Source organism: Pygoscelis adeliae, unplaced genomic scaffold, assembly GCF_000699105.1.
Source record: "Pygoscelis adeliae isolate BGI_AS28 unplaced genomic scaffold, ASM69910v1 Scaffold37, whole genome shotgun sequence".
NCBI lineage: Eukaryota > Metazoa > Chordata > Aves > Sphenisciformes > Spheniscidae > Pygoscelis > Pygoscelis adeliae.
The window spans coordinates 2,783,651-2,801,401 of NW_008825308.1; positions in this window are offsets into that span (position 1 = coordinate 2,783,651).

Sequence of the window (17,751 nt, forward strand, 5' to 3'; positions counted from 1 at the left end):
ATACATGAATACATCTGCATAGATATATTCATACTGTATATCCCCTTGAAATATGATAGGCTTCCCTGTGTAACTGAAAGCTTCTAGGTTCAAGTGGAATGCTCCTAATGGGAAAAGGAACATAAACATTTGTCTGAAAGTCAGTGAGAGAGGAAGATCTGATTCCCCTACATCACCACTTAAAATCCAGCATGCATTATTTAAACTGTTGTCCATCAGCCCTCCTTATGCAGGTAATTCTGCTGAAATCAGTGTACTTAATCTAATAAGGAATGACTATCCATGACAGAAATGAGAATTGCAGAATGAACTCTAACTAAGCAATAAAAATATGTTTGGGATTTTTTTTACACCTCATAGAATCGTATAGTCCATGATAGATTAATTATACAATACCAAAATGAAATAACTATAGCAGGATAGTATTATGAGAACCTCTGCTACCTAAAAGTCACTGGGTTCTTCTGACTATGCCAGATGGGACAAAAAAATATTTTCCTTGTATGTCAGCTAGTTATTTCTTTATGCAATATCCTCTTCTGAGGATATTACCTCTTACTGTAGCAAAGAAGTACAGCAGAAATAAAAAGTAATGATTAATGTTAAAAGAATAATTTCATGGTCCAACATTTAAACCTCTCTGTTCTCAACAGGCAGCTGAGAAGAGAGTGTTCATGTTATTATACTTGTGGTAAAGTGGTTTGCAATGCATTGCATTCAGCTCAGAAAAATTCCTCCCTGAAAAACAATCTAAAAAAAAAATTACATTTTTTGTAAATTTATTCAGACATTACTAGTACCACCTTCTTCTCTCCAGAGAACTCTGAAACAAATAAATCTGTCAGACTGAGATAAGCATCAACATTTATATGGAATGTAATCTCCTCTTAATAAATATAAAAGATACATCCAAAATAATATTTGTCTAGGATTTGCCCAGTATGACATGATCATGAAGTCCATTAAGAGACTCTCTAAGCCCTTTCAAAACACCATAGATATAAAAAGCCTGGATATAAAGTAATTTAAGTTGCACACTGAACAAATATCTCTAAGAATACTAAGCATGAATGATTACTATAGTAATTCCAGTGAATTGTAAAGAAGCAGTGCCAGCAATGACAGCAATGACAGCATGAGGGCATCACAAGATCATAGATATGCAGTCAGCTGTCATTAAAGCTGCTTGCAAGCTTATGTTCATATACTCGTATAAAAATAGCATCCCTTTATTGCATAATAGCTATCAAAGAGACTGTTAGGAACACCATTTTTGTAAAAAAATGTTACTGATCCATTCTTTCACAAAGTAATTTACAGACAATCTGATCTATCAACACATAAGCAGCAGAGAGCATATAATTTTATTTACTGGTACCTTATAACTGTTTGTTACATCTGTAGTGTAAATTTTCTCTTTAGTTGTTTCAGAAAATGCATTTCCATTCATAAAGTCTTTAAATCTTTAAGTAATGTAGTTACTTTTTCCTATAAAATCTCAAAAGTATTATCCTTATTAGAGATCAGTTTCTAAGGCAGGAACATCTTGACTGTAGCACAGATTATTAAATATAAAAAATAATAATAAAGGGCTATGAATATAATTTATTTATTTTGATTTAAAATAAGTTATTTTCAGTTTCTATCTGGAAGAAGAAAGTAAAAATATTTTCTGAGTAACATAAGAATAAACCTATCTGTCACAGTATCCCATTCCTAATAGTAGCCGGTAATGGATCCTTGGAAAAGAAAACAGGACTTTGAAGACAGGAACAGCATATGAACATGTTTCTCTAAATAATCCTCCTACTTCCAACTGTGGAATAAGTACTTTATAAGCTAGAAGCAACATGTTTGTCTCTGACCACTTGGATAGATTTTCCTTCCACTGCTTGCTGAATCCATGAGACTTGTTATCATCCAGGTGACAAGTTCCACACCTTTAATAACATGTTATATGAAGCTTTTATGAGCTGCACCAGTTTCCCACTGCAGCTAATTTATAAACTGAGAAAATTACAGGGCTGTGCCCTGACCTACCACTTCTATTACTAGTGTCACCAAAGCATATTCTGTGACCAAAGGACTAGGTCAGGTTTCTCTTGTTCTTAATTTATAGTAGGAGAATGAGATCCAACTGCAAAGACAGTGCTAGTGTTATCTTTTTCTTTTTTTTTCTTTCTATTAATTGCTTGAAGAAAGCTACCAGCCTTACAATTTTTATGTAAACACTTCATGTTAAAAATTTAGTATTTTATGTTAAAACAAAACAACCCAAAAATGGCTCAGAACTCCCTGTTTGCAGTTTTGAGATGCCCATGCTTTATTATTATTATTATTATTATTATTATAAGAGATACATTATTCTGTGCTGCTGTATATCCTTTTGTGCTTGGATAGGGAAGGCAGCCTTCCCATCCATCTCCCTCGTTTACCTCCTATTCCTATTCCCATATTTCTTTCCTTCTTTCCATGTTTTTCTAAAGTCTCTCTTTCTGCTGTGGTTTCTTAAGTAATTTCCAGATATTTCCTTTGCTAGATATACTACTTAGATATAAATGTGTATTACATACATCTCTGAGAGGCACTTTCCTCCCATCAGTCTTGGCCTACTACCGTAGACCTCATGCTTTCTAATACTGCCTGCAAGCTTCAGAGAGTTTCTGTCTTTTTCTTACCATGATACTCAGCCTGCTATCTGTCATGTAGTTCTTGACATCTCCATATATTTCTATTCTTTGCGTAGCTGACAAAATGGCAAAGGAATTATGTCATCCATTAGGACAGATTTGCTTCTACTCCATTAAAAGGGATATGAGATTAGTATCTGGACAGCCTCACTTTCACTTGTAAAAAGTAAGTGGACACTGCAGACTTCTCATAGAAAGATTCTGCTGCTTTTAGTACTATGATTGTCATGGGTGATGACAACCATTTGGATAAATACAAACATTATCTAATTGAAGATTAGAGGGAAAAAATCAGAAATTACCATGGTTTCTTTAAATCAGGCAAAGAATATCATAAATTTCAGAATAAAATCCCAGCTGATGACTATGCTGCTATCATCTTCTATCATTCTCTCCCTACTCCTCTCACGTATCATTAGTCTCCCGTTCCCCTTATTCACACCACATAGCTTCAAACAGATTTCTTTCATTTTTTTCCACCACTTTGACAAAACCAACCACTGCCTTCACTTTCCTCCATAATTCCACATCTCTGTTCTATTCTGCAGCACATAACACTTAATAATGTTCTCCCACTGACCCCTTTGCTGTATGCATCAGAAATAAAGCAGGCAAAATATATCTTTCCACTATAAGAGAATTCTCTAGAAATATTGGAAAAATTGCTAAATTTATTCCTGTTGTTCTCACTGGGAGTCAGGGTGAATAGCACCGACTCCTAAATTCTCAGGAATTTCCAGCTTGATGGACTGTCTATATGAAAATGAGCTGGCCAGTCATTGCAGTTCCTTCTATCTCTGAGGACAAATGAAACAAGGTACTCTCTGCCCTGGTGCTCTCAAATTTTCCTCTTTCATGATTTCATGGTTTGGGGATGTTACACTCCTTTTATTCAAACTTAATATTCAGACTTCCACTTTGTAACTAACATCCTTTGCATGAAACATCACATGTATTTTAGGGGTCTGTTACTATATTAGAAAATTTTGTAAAGGAAACCTAGTAATATTTAGTATAGTTGTCTCTCTACAGCACTCCATAAAATAGGAAAATACAACCTCACAACCACAGAAGCGAGGCAACCAAATATCTCTGAAAGTTCAAGCTAAGTCCCGAGACCTTGCATGAAACCTTGGAGCAGGGAACTTAAATAATGTTATTTAAATCCCAGGAATGTTCTTTAACCCCTCCTAAGGTAAAGAATTAATCTTTACAAAAATTCTATTAGTGGAAGGAATTTCCTGACAACAAGAGAGAAATCCTCCCAAAAATAAAAACCAGGCCTTTTTATTCTAACAATCAGTTTAGCCAAATAACTGTAATATTACAGTTCTAGCATCACTCACTACAAGAGACACAGTAACTTAAAACTGAATTTGCACAGAAAAAAAAAAAAAGTCAGCATGCCACTTAGCAGGAACCTTTGGTTCTATCACTGATGGGCATAACCTAGAAATGCAGATTTTACCATGTTCCAGGAGACTTCCTCCCCAGCCCCCACTAAAGAATTAAGATACATAGATGCATTCAGTATTTTCTAAAAGACGCTTGCATGCCTGTAGATTCCAGGTAGTAGATCCAAGATGGTTTTTATTGCTAGTATTTCAGTTTATAGATACATAACTATTTTTAATTTCAGATTTTTTCAAACTTAAAATGGAATAAAGACATCAATCATTGATTCAAGACACATAAAGTGCACCTTCCTTAAAAGAAACAGATAAGTCCTGGGGAATGGCTAGTAGATAATGTAGGGACATAGTAAAGAGTTAACAGGAATGAAGTAGGGGATTTACCTTTCCTACAAGAAGACACTTTTTTATACAGTGTCTTTCATTGTTTTACTGATTTTCCAATTTCAAATCTGCTTTGAAAACATATGTTTTTTTTTTCATCTGTAGCTGTTGATTAGAGTGTACTTCTGGTACTACGGGTTCATATTTTAACTTGTAACTGTGAGTCAAAGCATAGGCTTGGTACAGGTAAATGCTTACTGTACCTTACCACATCTTACTGTGGTACAGGTAAATGCACAGCTGTAAAAAACAATACAATAAACAGACATGCAACTGGGAATGCAAAAATGGGCATTTGAAGATAAAATTAAAAAGAAGGTGAAATAGAATGTTATTGAATTAATTGTTATATCATCTGTGGTGAGCTTTAAGCATTGTCCTTTAACAAACATAAACACATTCATACATACACATATACACATGCAGACACACTTACATAAAGTTGATTTATTAAGACTTATATGGGTCATTCTGCTGCATTAATTTTTTTACAAAATGAAGAAAAGCTAAAATATATGGACATGTTTATTTGAAAGTAAAACCCTTCTATATCACTTAGGATTAACATGTTATGGTGACAGGAACTGTGCAGACAGACAGTAAAAGATATTTTATGGAGAGGCCTCGTTGAAAGCTACTCCAGTCCAAGGACCGTCTCAAACTGATTGGACTAGGATTGAAAAATCATGCTACTGAGTATTGCCAACAACATACATAGAAGAAGTATGCCATCATCCACATAAATCTCCATTTGTACAGCAATGTCAATAGGATAAAATGTTATAAAAAGCCTTAATATCTTTATTAATTCTGTACAGCCTGAGGTGAAGAACATGTTAGAGAGTGTTCTTAGAAAAGGAATTTTGAGTAGGCTTAAAGATACCAAAGAAAAAGCACAGTAGCATTAAATAAATAAATAAATAAATAAATAATCCAGTATAGTACAGGTAAATAGGTTTCAAACTCGAGTAAGTGCAAGAACGTATGCGACATTTCCTGAAATATGGGAAAATCATGGAAACTATTAATATCTGAAATTACCAATGTCATACTACAACATGAAGTTTGTGAATACAGGAAGATAATACTGGTAGTTGACACAGTCTTACATTCAGACTCTGCAGTCACTTGCTCTAAAAATATTTCAGAGGAAGGTGTGGGGAGTTCTGTAATGGACAACTACTGTGGGAGTAAAGATTTCTGTGTTATTAGTTTTTCCATGCCCTCAGCAGTACGCCATTGTTTCATAAGGTGAACCGTGAGACTCTATTTTGACTCTTATTTAACATCAGGTAAGGATTCTATAACAATTTTGGAGAGCATCTGTCAAATCTGAGGGTTGATTTTGATCATAACTTCACTGGTTATGTGCCTGTTATTCTGCACAGACCAGCTGAGTCATTGTTGATTTGTACATGTGTGAGTAAAACCAGATTCGTTCCCTTTATTGTGAGATGAGGAAGGGATAGTTCTTCTCTAACTGCCACAGTGAGACAAAACTTCTTATAGGCAGATCAGTACCCACTCACCGTCTTATCAGAGCGAAGGAAATGGTATGAGTGAAGGAAAGGAAAACATAAGAAAAGTAGAATAACTTTTACAGCATTTGGTGGAATTGCAATGAGAAAAATGTCAAAAAAACACATATGTATGGCTTGAATAAGTGATAATAAAGAAAGAATACCTGCCACTGCTCTGCTGTGTGGTAACTGTCAACAAAAAATACAGTTTCAATTATTAGAGATCACTAATAAACAGTGGTGTGAACCCAGAAACCTGGTAAAATTAATTTAAGCTGTTGTAGTGCTTAGTTAATGTTTCCCATTTGCAAAAGGTGATTCAAACAGCAGTAGTTCCCTTAAACAAATACAATAGAAAGATAAATGGTGTAATACGGCTTGACTATTTCTTTAACAAACTCCATCAATATTCAATTTCCTAACATCTTCCTCTTCTGAGTTACTGACAAAACAACTATTAGAGCAGCTGATAACTTCTCATGTCCTATTAGACCTCCCTAGTTCACCATTTGGATTTTCCAGGCTCCATTGTTCTGTCACCTGTCTTGGTGGATAGAAAGGCATCAACAAACTGTCCTCCACCTTTTTAACTACCTGGTTGTGCTAGCTGCTAAGTCATGCTAACTGCTAATACTCTACCCACACACTCCCTCTGTCTGTTGATCTTGCCTCAGTAGCTACTCCAGCCAGCCACTCCTAGCACTGCTTGCTTTGGTAGTGCTCTACCTGGATGCTCAAGCTAGTTGCTCCTGTCTTTAGTGGTGTCTGTGCTTTTGCACATGCTCATGCCTCATAACGTCTCAGAAACAAGGTCCTTACTGACCAAGGAAAACTTCTGAAGAAGACTTATCAACTCATAGGATCATAGAGTGATAAAATGCTTTGGGTTGTAAGGGACCTTTAAAGATCTTCTAGTCCAACCCCCCTGCCATAGGCAGGGACATCTTTCACTAGCTCAAGTTGCTCAAAGCCCCATCCAGCCTGACTTTGAACACTTCCAGGGATGGGGCATCCACAGCTTCTCTGGACAACCTGTTCCAGTGCTCATCACCCTAAGAGGAAAAAATTCTTCATTATATCCAATCTAAATCTACCCACTTTCAGTTTAAAATCATTGCCCCTTGCCCTATCACTACGGGCACTGTGAAAAACTCTTTCTCCATCTTTCTTATAAGCCCCCTTTAAGTATTGAAAGGCCACAATCAGGTGTCCCTGGAGCCTTCTCTTCTCCAGGCTGAACAACCTCAACTCTCTCAGCTTTTCTTCATAGGAGAGATGTTCCATCCTTCTGATCATTTTCACAGCTCTCCTCTGGACCCACTCTAATAGGTCCATGTCTTTCTTGTACTGGGGGCCTCAGAGCTGGATGCAGTACTCCAGGTGGGGTCTCATGACAGCGGAGTAGAGGGGCAGAATCACCTCCCTTGACCTGCTGGCCACGCCTCTTTTGATGCAGCCCAGGATACGATTTACTTTCTCGGCTGCGAGCGCACATTGCTGGCTCATGTCCAGTTTTTCATCCACCAGTACCCCCAAGACTTTCTCTGTAGGGCTGCTCTCAATCCATTCATACCCAGTCTGTATTGATATTGGGGATTGCTGCAACCTATGTGCAGGACCTTGCACTTGGCCTTGTTGAACTTCATGAGGTTTGCATGGGCCCACTCCTCAAGCCTGTTGAAGTCCCTCTGGATGACATCCCTTCCCTCAAGTGTATCAACTACACCACTCAGCTTGGTGTCATCTGTGAACTTGCTGAGGGTGCACTCAATCTCACTATGCCATTGATAAGGATACTGAACAGTACCGGTTCCAATATGGACCCCTGAAGGATACTACTTGTTACTGATCTCCCTTTGGACATTGACTGCAACTCTTTTGATGCAGCCATCCAGCCAATTCCTTATCTATCGAATAGTCCATCCAACAAACCCATATCTCTCCAATTTAGAGACAAGGATTTTGTGTGGGACCATGTCAAAGGTCTTATAGAGGTCAAGGTAGAGGACATCAGTTCTTTGTCCACAGATGCAGTCATTCCATCATAGAAGGCCACTAGGTTAGTCAGGCATGATTTGCCCTTGGTAAAGCCATGTTGGCTGTCTCTAATCACCTCCCTGTCTTCCATATGTTTTGGCATGTCTTCCAGGAGGGTCTGTTCTATGATCTTACTGGGCACTAAGGTGAGATTAACAGGTTGGTATTTCCCAGGGTCCTCCTTATTACTCTTTTTAAAAATGGGCATGATGTTTCCCTTTTTCCAGTCACTGGGGACTTCACCTGAGTGCCAGGACTTTTCAAATAGAATAGAGAGTGACTTGGCAACTACATCAGCCAATTCCCTCAGGACCCTGGGATGCATCTCATCAGGTCCCATGGGACCTTGTGTGTGTTCACGTTCCTCTGGTGGTCTCGAACCTGGCACTGGTGCAGCGGGGCTTGAGAGGTGTGGGAAGAGAGGCTATCATTGAAAACTCAGGCAAAAAAATTGTTGAAGGCCTCAGCCTTATCCATGTCAGTTGTCACCAGCTCTCCTGTCTAATTTACCAGGCAGGATACGTTCTCTTTAATCTTCCTTTTCTGACCAAAGTACCTGTAGACACCCTTATTATTCTTCACATCCCTTGCCAAATTTAGCTCCATCTGTGCCTTAGCTTTCCTGATCTTATCCCTACATATCCAGGCAGCGTCCCTATGTTCTTCTCAGGATACATGGCCCTGGTTCCACTTCCTGTGCATTTCTTTCTTACAATGGAGTTTGAGCAGGAGGTCCTTACTAAGCCATGCTGGTCTCCTGTCTTCCTTGCCCAACTGCTTACACATGGGAATCAAGAGCTCTTGCTCTCTTAGAAAAATGTCCTTAAAGAGCTGCTGGTTCTGCTCAGCTCCTTTGCTCCTGAGGGCATTTTCCCAGGGGGTCCCATACAGTTATTCCTTAAACAATTGAAAGTTTGCTTTTCTAAAATTCAGCATCCTCATTCTATTCTTCGCCTGGCCCATATCCCTCAAGATTGTGAATTTCACTAGGGCAAGATCACTGCAGCCCAGGCTGCCACTAGTCTTGACACCCTTAATTAGCTCTTCCATGTTGGTGGGCAACAGGTCCAGTAATGCTTCTACTCTGGTTGGGCTGTCTACAACCTGGATAAGAAATTATCCTTGACGCTCTCCAAGAGTCTCCTGGAGTGTTTACAGCTTGCTGTGCCGCTTTTCCAGCAAATGTCAAGGTGATTGAAGTCCCCCAGCAAGATCAGAGCCTGCAAGTGTCATGATTCCTGTAACTGAAGTAAGAACGCTTCATCTACAGGTTCCCCTTGGTTGGGCAGCCTGTAGTAAACACCAGCTTTGTTGGCTTCGCCCCTAATTTTTACCCATAAGCTCTCAACCTGTTCATCGCTGTTTTTCAAAAACAGTTCTGTGCAGTCAATCCATTTTTTTACATAGAGGGAACACCCCCTGCCCCTTCTTCCCTGTCTATCCCTTATGAACAGTTCATAGCCATCGATCGCAGTGCTTCAGTCATGTGATTCATCCCATCATGTTTCAGCAGTAGTGATTAGATCATAGCTTTCTAGCTGCACTGTGGCTTCCCGTTCCTCCTGTTTGTTACCCATATTGGGTAACATGCATTGGTACAGAGGCACTTCAGTTGGGCTATCGACCTTGACACCTTTTTAGAGGAACACGCCCTAATTCCTTTGAGGCATTTCACAGGTGTTTCCCTTTTGGTTCCTAATACATCAACAGCCCCTGGCTTTTATCTATTGCTCAAAGCTCCATCATTGTCTCCAATAAATTTAGTTTAAGCTCTCTGTATAAGTCTGGACAACTTCTTGGCAAAGACCTTGTTGCCTGACTCGATCTGGTGAATTCCATCAGCTGTCAACAGACATGGCTTCTCAAAAGTAGATCTATGGTCATAGAAGACAAAACCTTAAGTATGGCACCAGCCATGTGGTCAGGCATTGACCTGTTCAATTAATCTCCTTCTTCTTGAACCCCTTCATCTGACTGGGAGGATAGAGAAGAACACCACCTGTGCTCCAGATACTTTTAACATTCCTCCAAGGGACATATAATCTCTTTTGATGGTTCTAAGTTGCCTCAGTGCAATACCATTTCACCCTGCATGGAATAGTAGGAGCAGATGATAATTTGTAGGGTTCACCAGGCTCTCAGTGATGTCACCAATGCAAGCTCCTGGTAGGTTATAGACTTGCCAGTCTATGACTTCCCAGTCTATAACTTTAGTCTATGGCTAACTCCTTCCCAGTCTATGACTTTTGCTCTTCTAGACTCCAAACTATTTCTTTAAACATAATTAGTTTGTACAGAATTTTATACATTATTGCAGCATGTTTTTAAGGAAAAAAACTTCCACAAATAACAAACTGTAAAATATTATAGAGCATGTTTCAGACGTACCCCATAATGCCTTTGAATCAGATCCTTCTCCCTCTGACAATGTCAGCAAAGCCCATTTCTATTCTAGACTCTCTTATATCTGGAACAATATCTTTTAGTGATCATCTCTTTTGGTGTCAACCACAAGGTCTGCAGAGAAATTTCCTTAATTTAGAAAATTCTATTACATTCAAAACAGAATCTGGGTACTTGAATACTAAGCAGGAATAAGAGCTGTTTAGACTAAAAACAGTTGGAATGAAATCAAGCAGGAGAAAATAAATATCAGGGTAAAAGATTCTGTCAGCTCTAGTAGGTTGTGGAAAATTACTAAATAATTTACAGAAAATTTTCACTGTGTTTTAATCCAGTCTTCTATTGAAAATTGCAAAATATTTAGATCCTAATCCTCAAAGGTATTCAATGGGTATAAAGCCCATTGAAATTCAAAAAGTGCAACACTGAAACTCCTGGATGATAGATCAGATGCCCTTGTAGGATTTTTCAACTTTCATCTCCTGGTGGTCAGATTCTGCTTCTTTTATTTTATGGGATATGTTGAACAGCAATATGTAGCACAATTGTGGTGATCACAAAAGTTTGTAAAAAGAGATCTTACTTTAATTACTTTCATTATGAATTATAAAGTGTATAATCATTGCAATGCTGTGAGATGTTTTTTCTTAGAATTTACTAAACACGCCAGGTGATAGAAAGGAGGAGGAAAAAGGATATGTAAGATGGATTCAAAATTTATTAAATTTATTTAAAATTTATTAAAATTTATTAAAAAGTTAGTTTTTGGCTTCTGAAAAGTTTGAAGTAAGCTTTTCAGTGGAATCTTCTGAAGAACTGTAATACTTAACAGACTTTGTTCCCAAAATAGAATTACAGTAAATGCTATTTCATTTTTAATATATATATCACAATTCACATCTAAGTACCAGTTCTTAGTTTAGTAAATTGGTAAATTGAAAAGAAATATGTCATAAATAGAAACATTTTGAATTCTGAAAGTACTGAAATGTCATTTGATATGAGGAAGTTAAATAATAAAAAATAGAAACTGTGCTTTAAGATAAGTACCTTAAAAAGAGAATGTGTAAAATCCCAAATTTCTTTTTATATAAATATGTTATAATAATTGTTCTTTGTTTTCTAAATTGTTCCAAGTTTTAAAATTTCATTTTACTATTACATTGCTAAAATACAGCTGTCAAAAATATTTTTAGTGTTAGTAGAGTGAAATATTGTCTAAAAGTCTTGAAATATGCAAGTATCTCTTCAATTCTTTATTGTTGCGTTGGTAGAACTCACTTCAGGTATCCAGTGGTCTGAACGCAAATAAAATGACAATAACATCAGTTCCAAGTTACTAGGTAGTTCTTTCTTAGTAACTGACATAAAAGAAATACTCTCTGCACATCTATTTTCAGATACACTGCTCATAATAGAGAGTGATTTCAACATTTGGAGAAAATGACTGACATATGGCATTGTTTCTTTTATAAATACAGTTGGAATGCAGTTGAAGTCTAAAGATCTTCTTTCAGTAATAGAATAAGGAGTGTGAAAGGGAGCCTGCACTGCTTCTAACAACTCTGAAGACAGTTAACTCATGCTCCACAAGTTTTGTTCATCACTTAAAAATGCGACTTTCCAGAGAAAATAAAAAGGTTACTAACACAAATGAACTACACTATAAAGAAGAAAGTAACGTATTGTGAATTATAAGAAAAGTCAGTTTGGGTTGCCAGCAAAGCATCCTTTCACTAACAGATCAAGGAGTTTAGAACACTAAATTAAGACAAGATTTTTTTAGGAAGGGGTGACAATAATGTCTATTGATTTTTTCAGTTAGATATAAGAAGTAAGTTTTCACACTGAGCAAAGCCAGTGAAGCCATGGACTGTCTACCAGTGCTTGAGCAGTAAACATTGAGTCTCTGTACTACCTTTGTTATGCATGTAGAAGAGAGTGTCCTTGGAGTTTAATGTTAATTCCCAGATTACTCTAAGACAGCTCTTCAGCAGACTGTTCTGATGGTGCTGTTGAACTTTAAAATCTTTAGTATGTGGCCATTAAGTATTCTGTAAATGCTTTCTACACCTCATGTGCTCTTATAAGCTGCCAGGATTTAACAATTGCCCTGTGATGGATGAAGTGAGAAGAGTAAAAGCAGTCTGTAGAGTACTAGTGTCCAAACTCTTGCTGTGAGTCTGACTGACTTCAACGGGCAATACTGAAGTTTTATGTCTGACCAAAGAAAAAGAGAAAGGGTATTGCTTTGTCTCTATCACAGATTCAGCAAAGTCCTTCACATTTAAAGTGTGAAACCTGGCTTGTAAAGTCAAGTTACTCCAAACAGCTACTACGAAGTGGTTTTTTTCTTACCCCTCTGCTTTCTGTCCCTCTCCTCCCCCTCAGTGTAAGCAATTTCAGGGAATTTTGGTGATAGAATTTAGGTTTATGATGTGTACTTCTTGAAGTAATATCAAGGGTCTAGAATCGTCTCCCCTTTTATTTTTGCTGGTCACAGATAATAAAATAATCCTGCTTTTTCAGGTACTGCAGGAATTTCAGTCTGGTTTTAGCTGTTCACTTGAATTGGTCTATTCTCACTGGACAAGGTCAGAATAAACTAGTTTTCAACTGAAATCCTTCACATTTGCCACTTATGTTAAGTACGCATATGCTTGTTTGTATTTTTAAAAGCTGCTGTACAGTCTTACTAACTACTTGTTTTATTCCTTCAGTGTGGAAAAGAACTTATAGATCATAAATGTTAACAGTAAGAATCCTGAATCAGGACTTCTCTTAAATATGAGTTTGATTTCTGGCTTAGATACCAGGAGAAGTTTGTTAGTTATCCTAGTCATTTCAGTAAAAACAGACAAGAGCTCAGTTCATTAAAGTTATTTAAATATAAATCTCCCAGGGATTTCAGGGAAATATGCTTGTATTTCTATGAAGAACTGTACCAAAACATCATCTTCACACATCTAAAACACATCTACTACATGTTTTGATACATTGCCTGTTGAGCACATTTATTTTCGTACTTGTATAGATACAGTGAATTCCTGGGGGCAATCTGCCCCATGAAATTGTGTGTTGTTTTATTATTTAAAAAAATTTGTCTGACCTGAGAGTTACCTGAGAACAGTCCTCAGGTATGACAGATAACTTCATAAATTTTTTCCATGGCCTAGTTTACCTGTCAAAGGAGGATAAGGAATTAAGTTTTGCCTACAGGAACTCAGGAATAATGACACAGTTTCCAAGTAATGCTGTTTCCCACTCTTAATTTATGGCATGATACCAGTTAGTCTTTAGGGAAGCTATGCTGTGTTTCTGCTGACTGAAGAGTATAAATTCAGGAGAAACTCTCTGAAAGAGCTATTCATGTCCACACTGTTGGCTGCAAGATGTTATAGCTTTGATTCAAATTTCCACGCTATTCGATACACAGTACAAGCCTATAGTGCGCACAGACTCTGTACAAATCCCATTTGCTTCCGTGACTTCAGTCTCTCCAAGAGATCCACCAGCACATGACAAATTGTGGTACAGTCAGACTGTACGTGCAACAGAGTCAGATCCTGTTCATCATGCGTAGATTCTTCACATAAAACATTTAGTCCACAGTAATGGGTTTTGGGTTTGTTCTGTTTCTTCAGAATTTTGCGAACATTATCTCACTTTGCTATTTCAGATGTCAGGTAGATTTTTACTACAGCATAAGGCTGACCTTGAGCTTGGGCTAAGGGCAGCTGTAGCTTATCATATCTTTCTGTCATATTGCACATTTCAACAACACTTGTTAAATGCCTACAGGATTTTAAAAGTTCAACAAATCACATTAAAGAAGCATGGAGGTCTTATCAGCTGACCTAGTCTGTCCCTCTACTCTAACATAAGATCAGCTATAATAAATAGCTGAGTTTTTCTTATTCAATAGTGGCCTGGGGTTAAAGGGAAGATCCTGATGGGGGTATCACAGAAGTATTTTCTTCATATTTATCAAAGAGGCTAAGTTAATACAGAAAATCTAACCTGAACTCAGCCTTATTAATGAAACCATGACTGCTACATTCACATCATGTGTAAACATTTCTCCTTTTAATTCTACGTTATTTTTTTCTTTTTATTCTAATATATTGAAAACCACATTTTGTTCCATTTTTAATATAATAAACAGATTTCTTCCTTTTTTCCCTTCTCATTTTAACCCAATATTAACAGTTTCATATAGACATCTTGAAAATGAATATACGAAGAAGAATCGATTGTTCAGTCATTTATATTTACATTCATTATCCTATTTCCATTGATTTTAGTACACTTGGTCCTGTCTGAAACTGAAGTTATCCAAATTCAGATTCAGAGCATGCTTATTTTCCACATAAGACCATATCTTATGTGATAGGAAATCAAAGAGATTATGATTGAGTGTGTTACATCCTGTTATTTCATTAAAATATGGATCATTAAAATTAAATTAAAGCAACAGCAACAGGAAAGTTTTGTGAATTTTGATCTTTGAGTTAAACCTTTTTTACACTGAGAATTCCCCTACATGCTTATAAGGGATCAGGCTTATATATTCAGGAGGGAAAAAAAAAAAATAAAAAAGAGATTTGTTAAGAAGAGTAGTTAGTCTTTAAAACAAAAACAATTAGTTTCTAACTGCCTCAAGTGTCACTTTATCAGCAGGATCTGCTATTGCCTCTGTACTGAAAGAATGAAATAAAATAATCTTGTAATGACAAACATGTAAAATCTCCTTTAATCACATATTTAAATAATGAATCTTACTACACCTCCAGCAATAAAAATGAATCTTTTGCTTGTTGTAAGCATACCATTAATGTAACACTCTGATTTGTTCCCCAAATATGCCTCTCAATGGTAATATCAGAATTAAAATAAAATTTCAAAAAAAGTTAACAGCTGAGATGTTCACAACCCATATCTAATAGTCTGTCATGGGAATAATTACCCGTAATGGGTATCCAAGGGATATAATTGTCTGCTGCTGTGAATTAGGAGTGCCACAGGTGGTGTTAATCACTTGGAATGTATTGGAGTAGAACAGCAGCCAGAGACGGAGCCTGCTTAAGCTTGATTTGTGGAACCATTGTTTCTGGACGCTTCAGACATAAATTGAGCGCATGGTAGTGATAATGCACACTCAAGTAGTCATACTGAAACAAAGGGATATAAATATAAATGAAGAGCAGAGGAAAGATTGGTTCCTTAGCAAAGGTTACAGAAATGGTCATGAGCAAAGTCATTCCATGTTGCAGCACTTTTTTGATAGGGAACAGAAAGCAAAAAGAAGGTCAATAGCTGCTTTTATTGCTTGAACCTGCCTGGTACATATCAGCAAAAGAGCTTTCATCAGTTAGGTACTCCAGAACTTTCACTCTTCCAATATTTCCATGGTATATTCAAGGGTAGCGGTCTCTTTGATGAGGAACTTAAAACTTTCTTCAAATATGATATTGATTTATTAGAACATTATCATCTGAATTTAAAAGCTCATCATCAATAGTTTCTCAGAAATGTGATGGACACCAAAGAAATTGAACTGACTAGAATTTATGTGAAATATGTAAACATACATTAACTAAATAAATGTGGTGATACCTGGTTCTCCTCAGAGCAACGTCAAGGCCTTGACTAGGCATCTCTAGATAAATTAGAGACAGAGGAAATGAGGATATGAATAATACCATATGTCTTTGAAGATGGTGATTAATTCAAAATTGAATTCCTCAAATCTTTTAAAGGGATTAGTCTGTAAATTCTGTGCAAACTGAAATATCAAAATCAGTTGTCCCCTAAGGCATGAGGGAGGGGAAGGCTGGTCAAATATCACTGTGGAACATTCTTTCTAAAAGTTAAAGCAACCTAAAAAACATCTTTATTTCTAAGGTCTTTAGAAGCCCTTTTGCATTTTGGAGTGCACAGTTTTATATACCCATTACATACAGAAAACCGATTGATTTAGTTGTGACTTTTGCAAGTGAAAAGATTGTACCTAGAAAAAAACAAGTTCCAGCCACTCAAGTATTTTAAGCAGAAAGATAAAGAATGAAGTGAGGCTTCAAGTTTGATGTTTCAAGTTAATCAAGCAGTTTTGGTATGTTGGTTTTTTTTCTTTTTAGTCATCTAGTTTACTAAATTGTATCATTGCTGAGCTATAGCTTATAAGAATTAACACACATCATTAAACCAAGTTTCATACTCCAGCAGCTTCTTCTTTCTCAGAATGCTTAACTGTATGGGCTAATTACAGCTTGATAGCAATCCACGAAAATGATAAATATTATCATCCTCATTTTGTAGTTAGGTTTATCAACACGCAGATTGTGTCTTGCCTAGAGTAGGAGAAAACATCTGAATGTCATCAAGAAAAAAGAAACATACTTCAGCTTTTGTAGTTCCATGTTATAACTCTTAGATTGTACTTCACTACATTTCTTACAAATTTTCAATTTGTCAGGTACAAAAAGGAGAGAAGAAAAAGTGAAAAACTGCTAGAGAAAGAACACAGAAAAAGTAGATAAAAATACAAAGAAATCTAAAATGAAGCAAAGGAAATCTGCTGGTTGGGTTGGTGAGTGGGTGGAATACAAGCATGAAAGAATAAATTGACATTTATCTTAATCTATGAGTGAACTTAATAATATTTAAAAAGGCCCTGAATTGAACATATTAGAAAGAACAATATTGAATTTATTTCTTACCTTCAATGGACTAAATTTTGAAATTATTAAAAAAAAAAATTGTATTCTGAAGATGTGGAAACAAAAATTGAAAAGAAACTGATACTATTTACCGAAGTTATGTAAATAGACTAACCAAAGTGTTACAAACTTTTTTGGTGATTGGTTCCTAAAACACTTCCTACTACAATGCATAAAACAAGTGTATAAATATCTAACTACAGTCAAGTAAAGGAGAGAAACTTTCATTTTAATACACCTCCAACTTTAGTCGTAAGAGACTTCTAAATGGGCAGAAAAAAAACCCAAAACACTACAAAGACTTGTACTGCTATATATCACAAAATTTTTCTTCATATATTTACAAAATAAGTGAAAATGAATTATCATGGCAAATAATCTACTAGGAATATCACCATAAGCATTTTTGTCAAGAGCAAAACTGCTGCTGACAGCTACAGCTCAGCAAGACAATAACATACTGTGTCATATAAATATGTGTTATGGAAAGTTGTTTTTCCCTCTCTGTGTGATTTTCCGTTATTATTCAGATCTTTAAAGTATTTGCAGGAATGGTACTTTATTCTGTGTTCTATTTCAAATATAT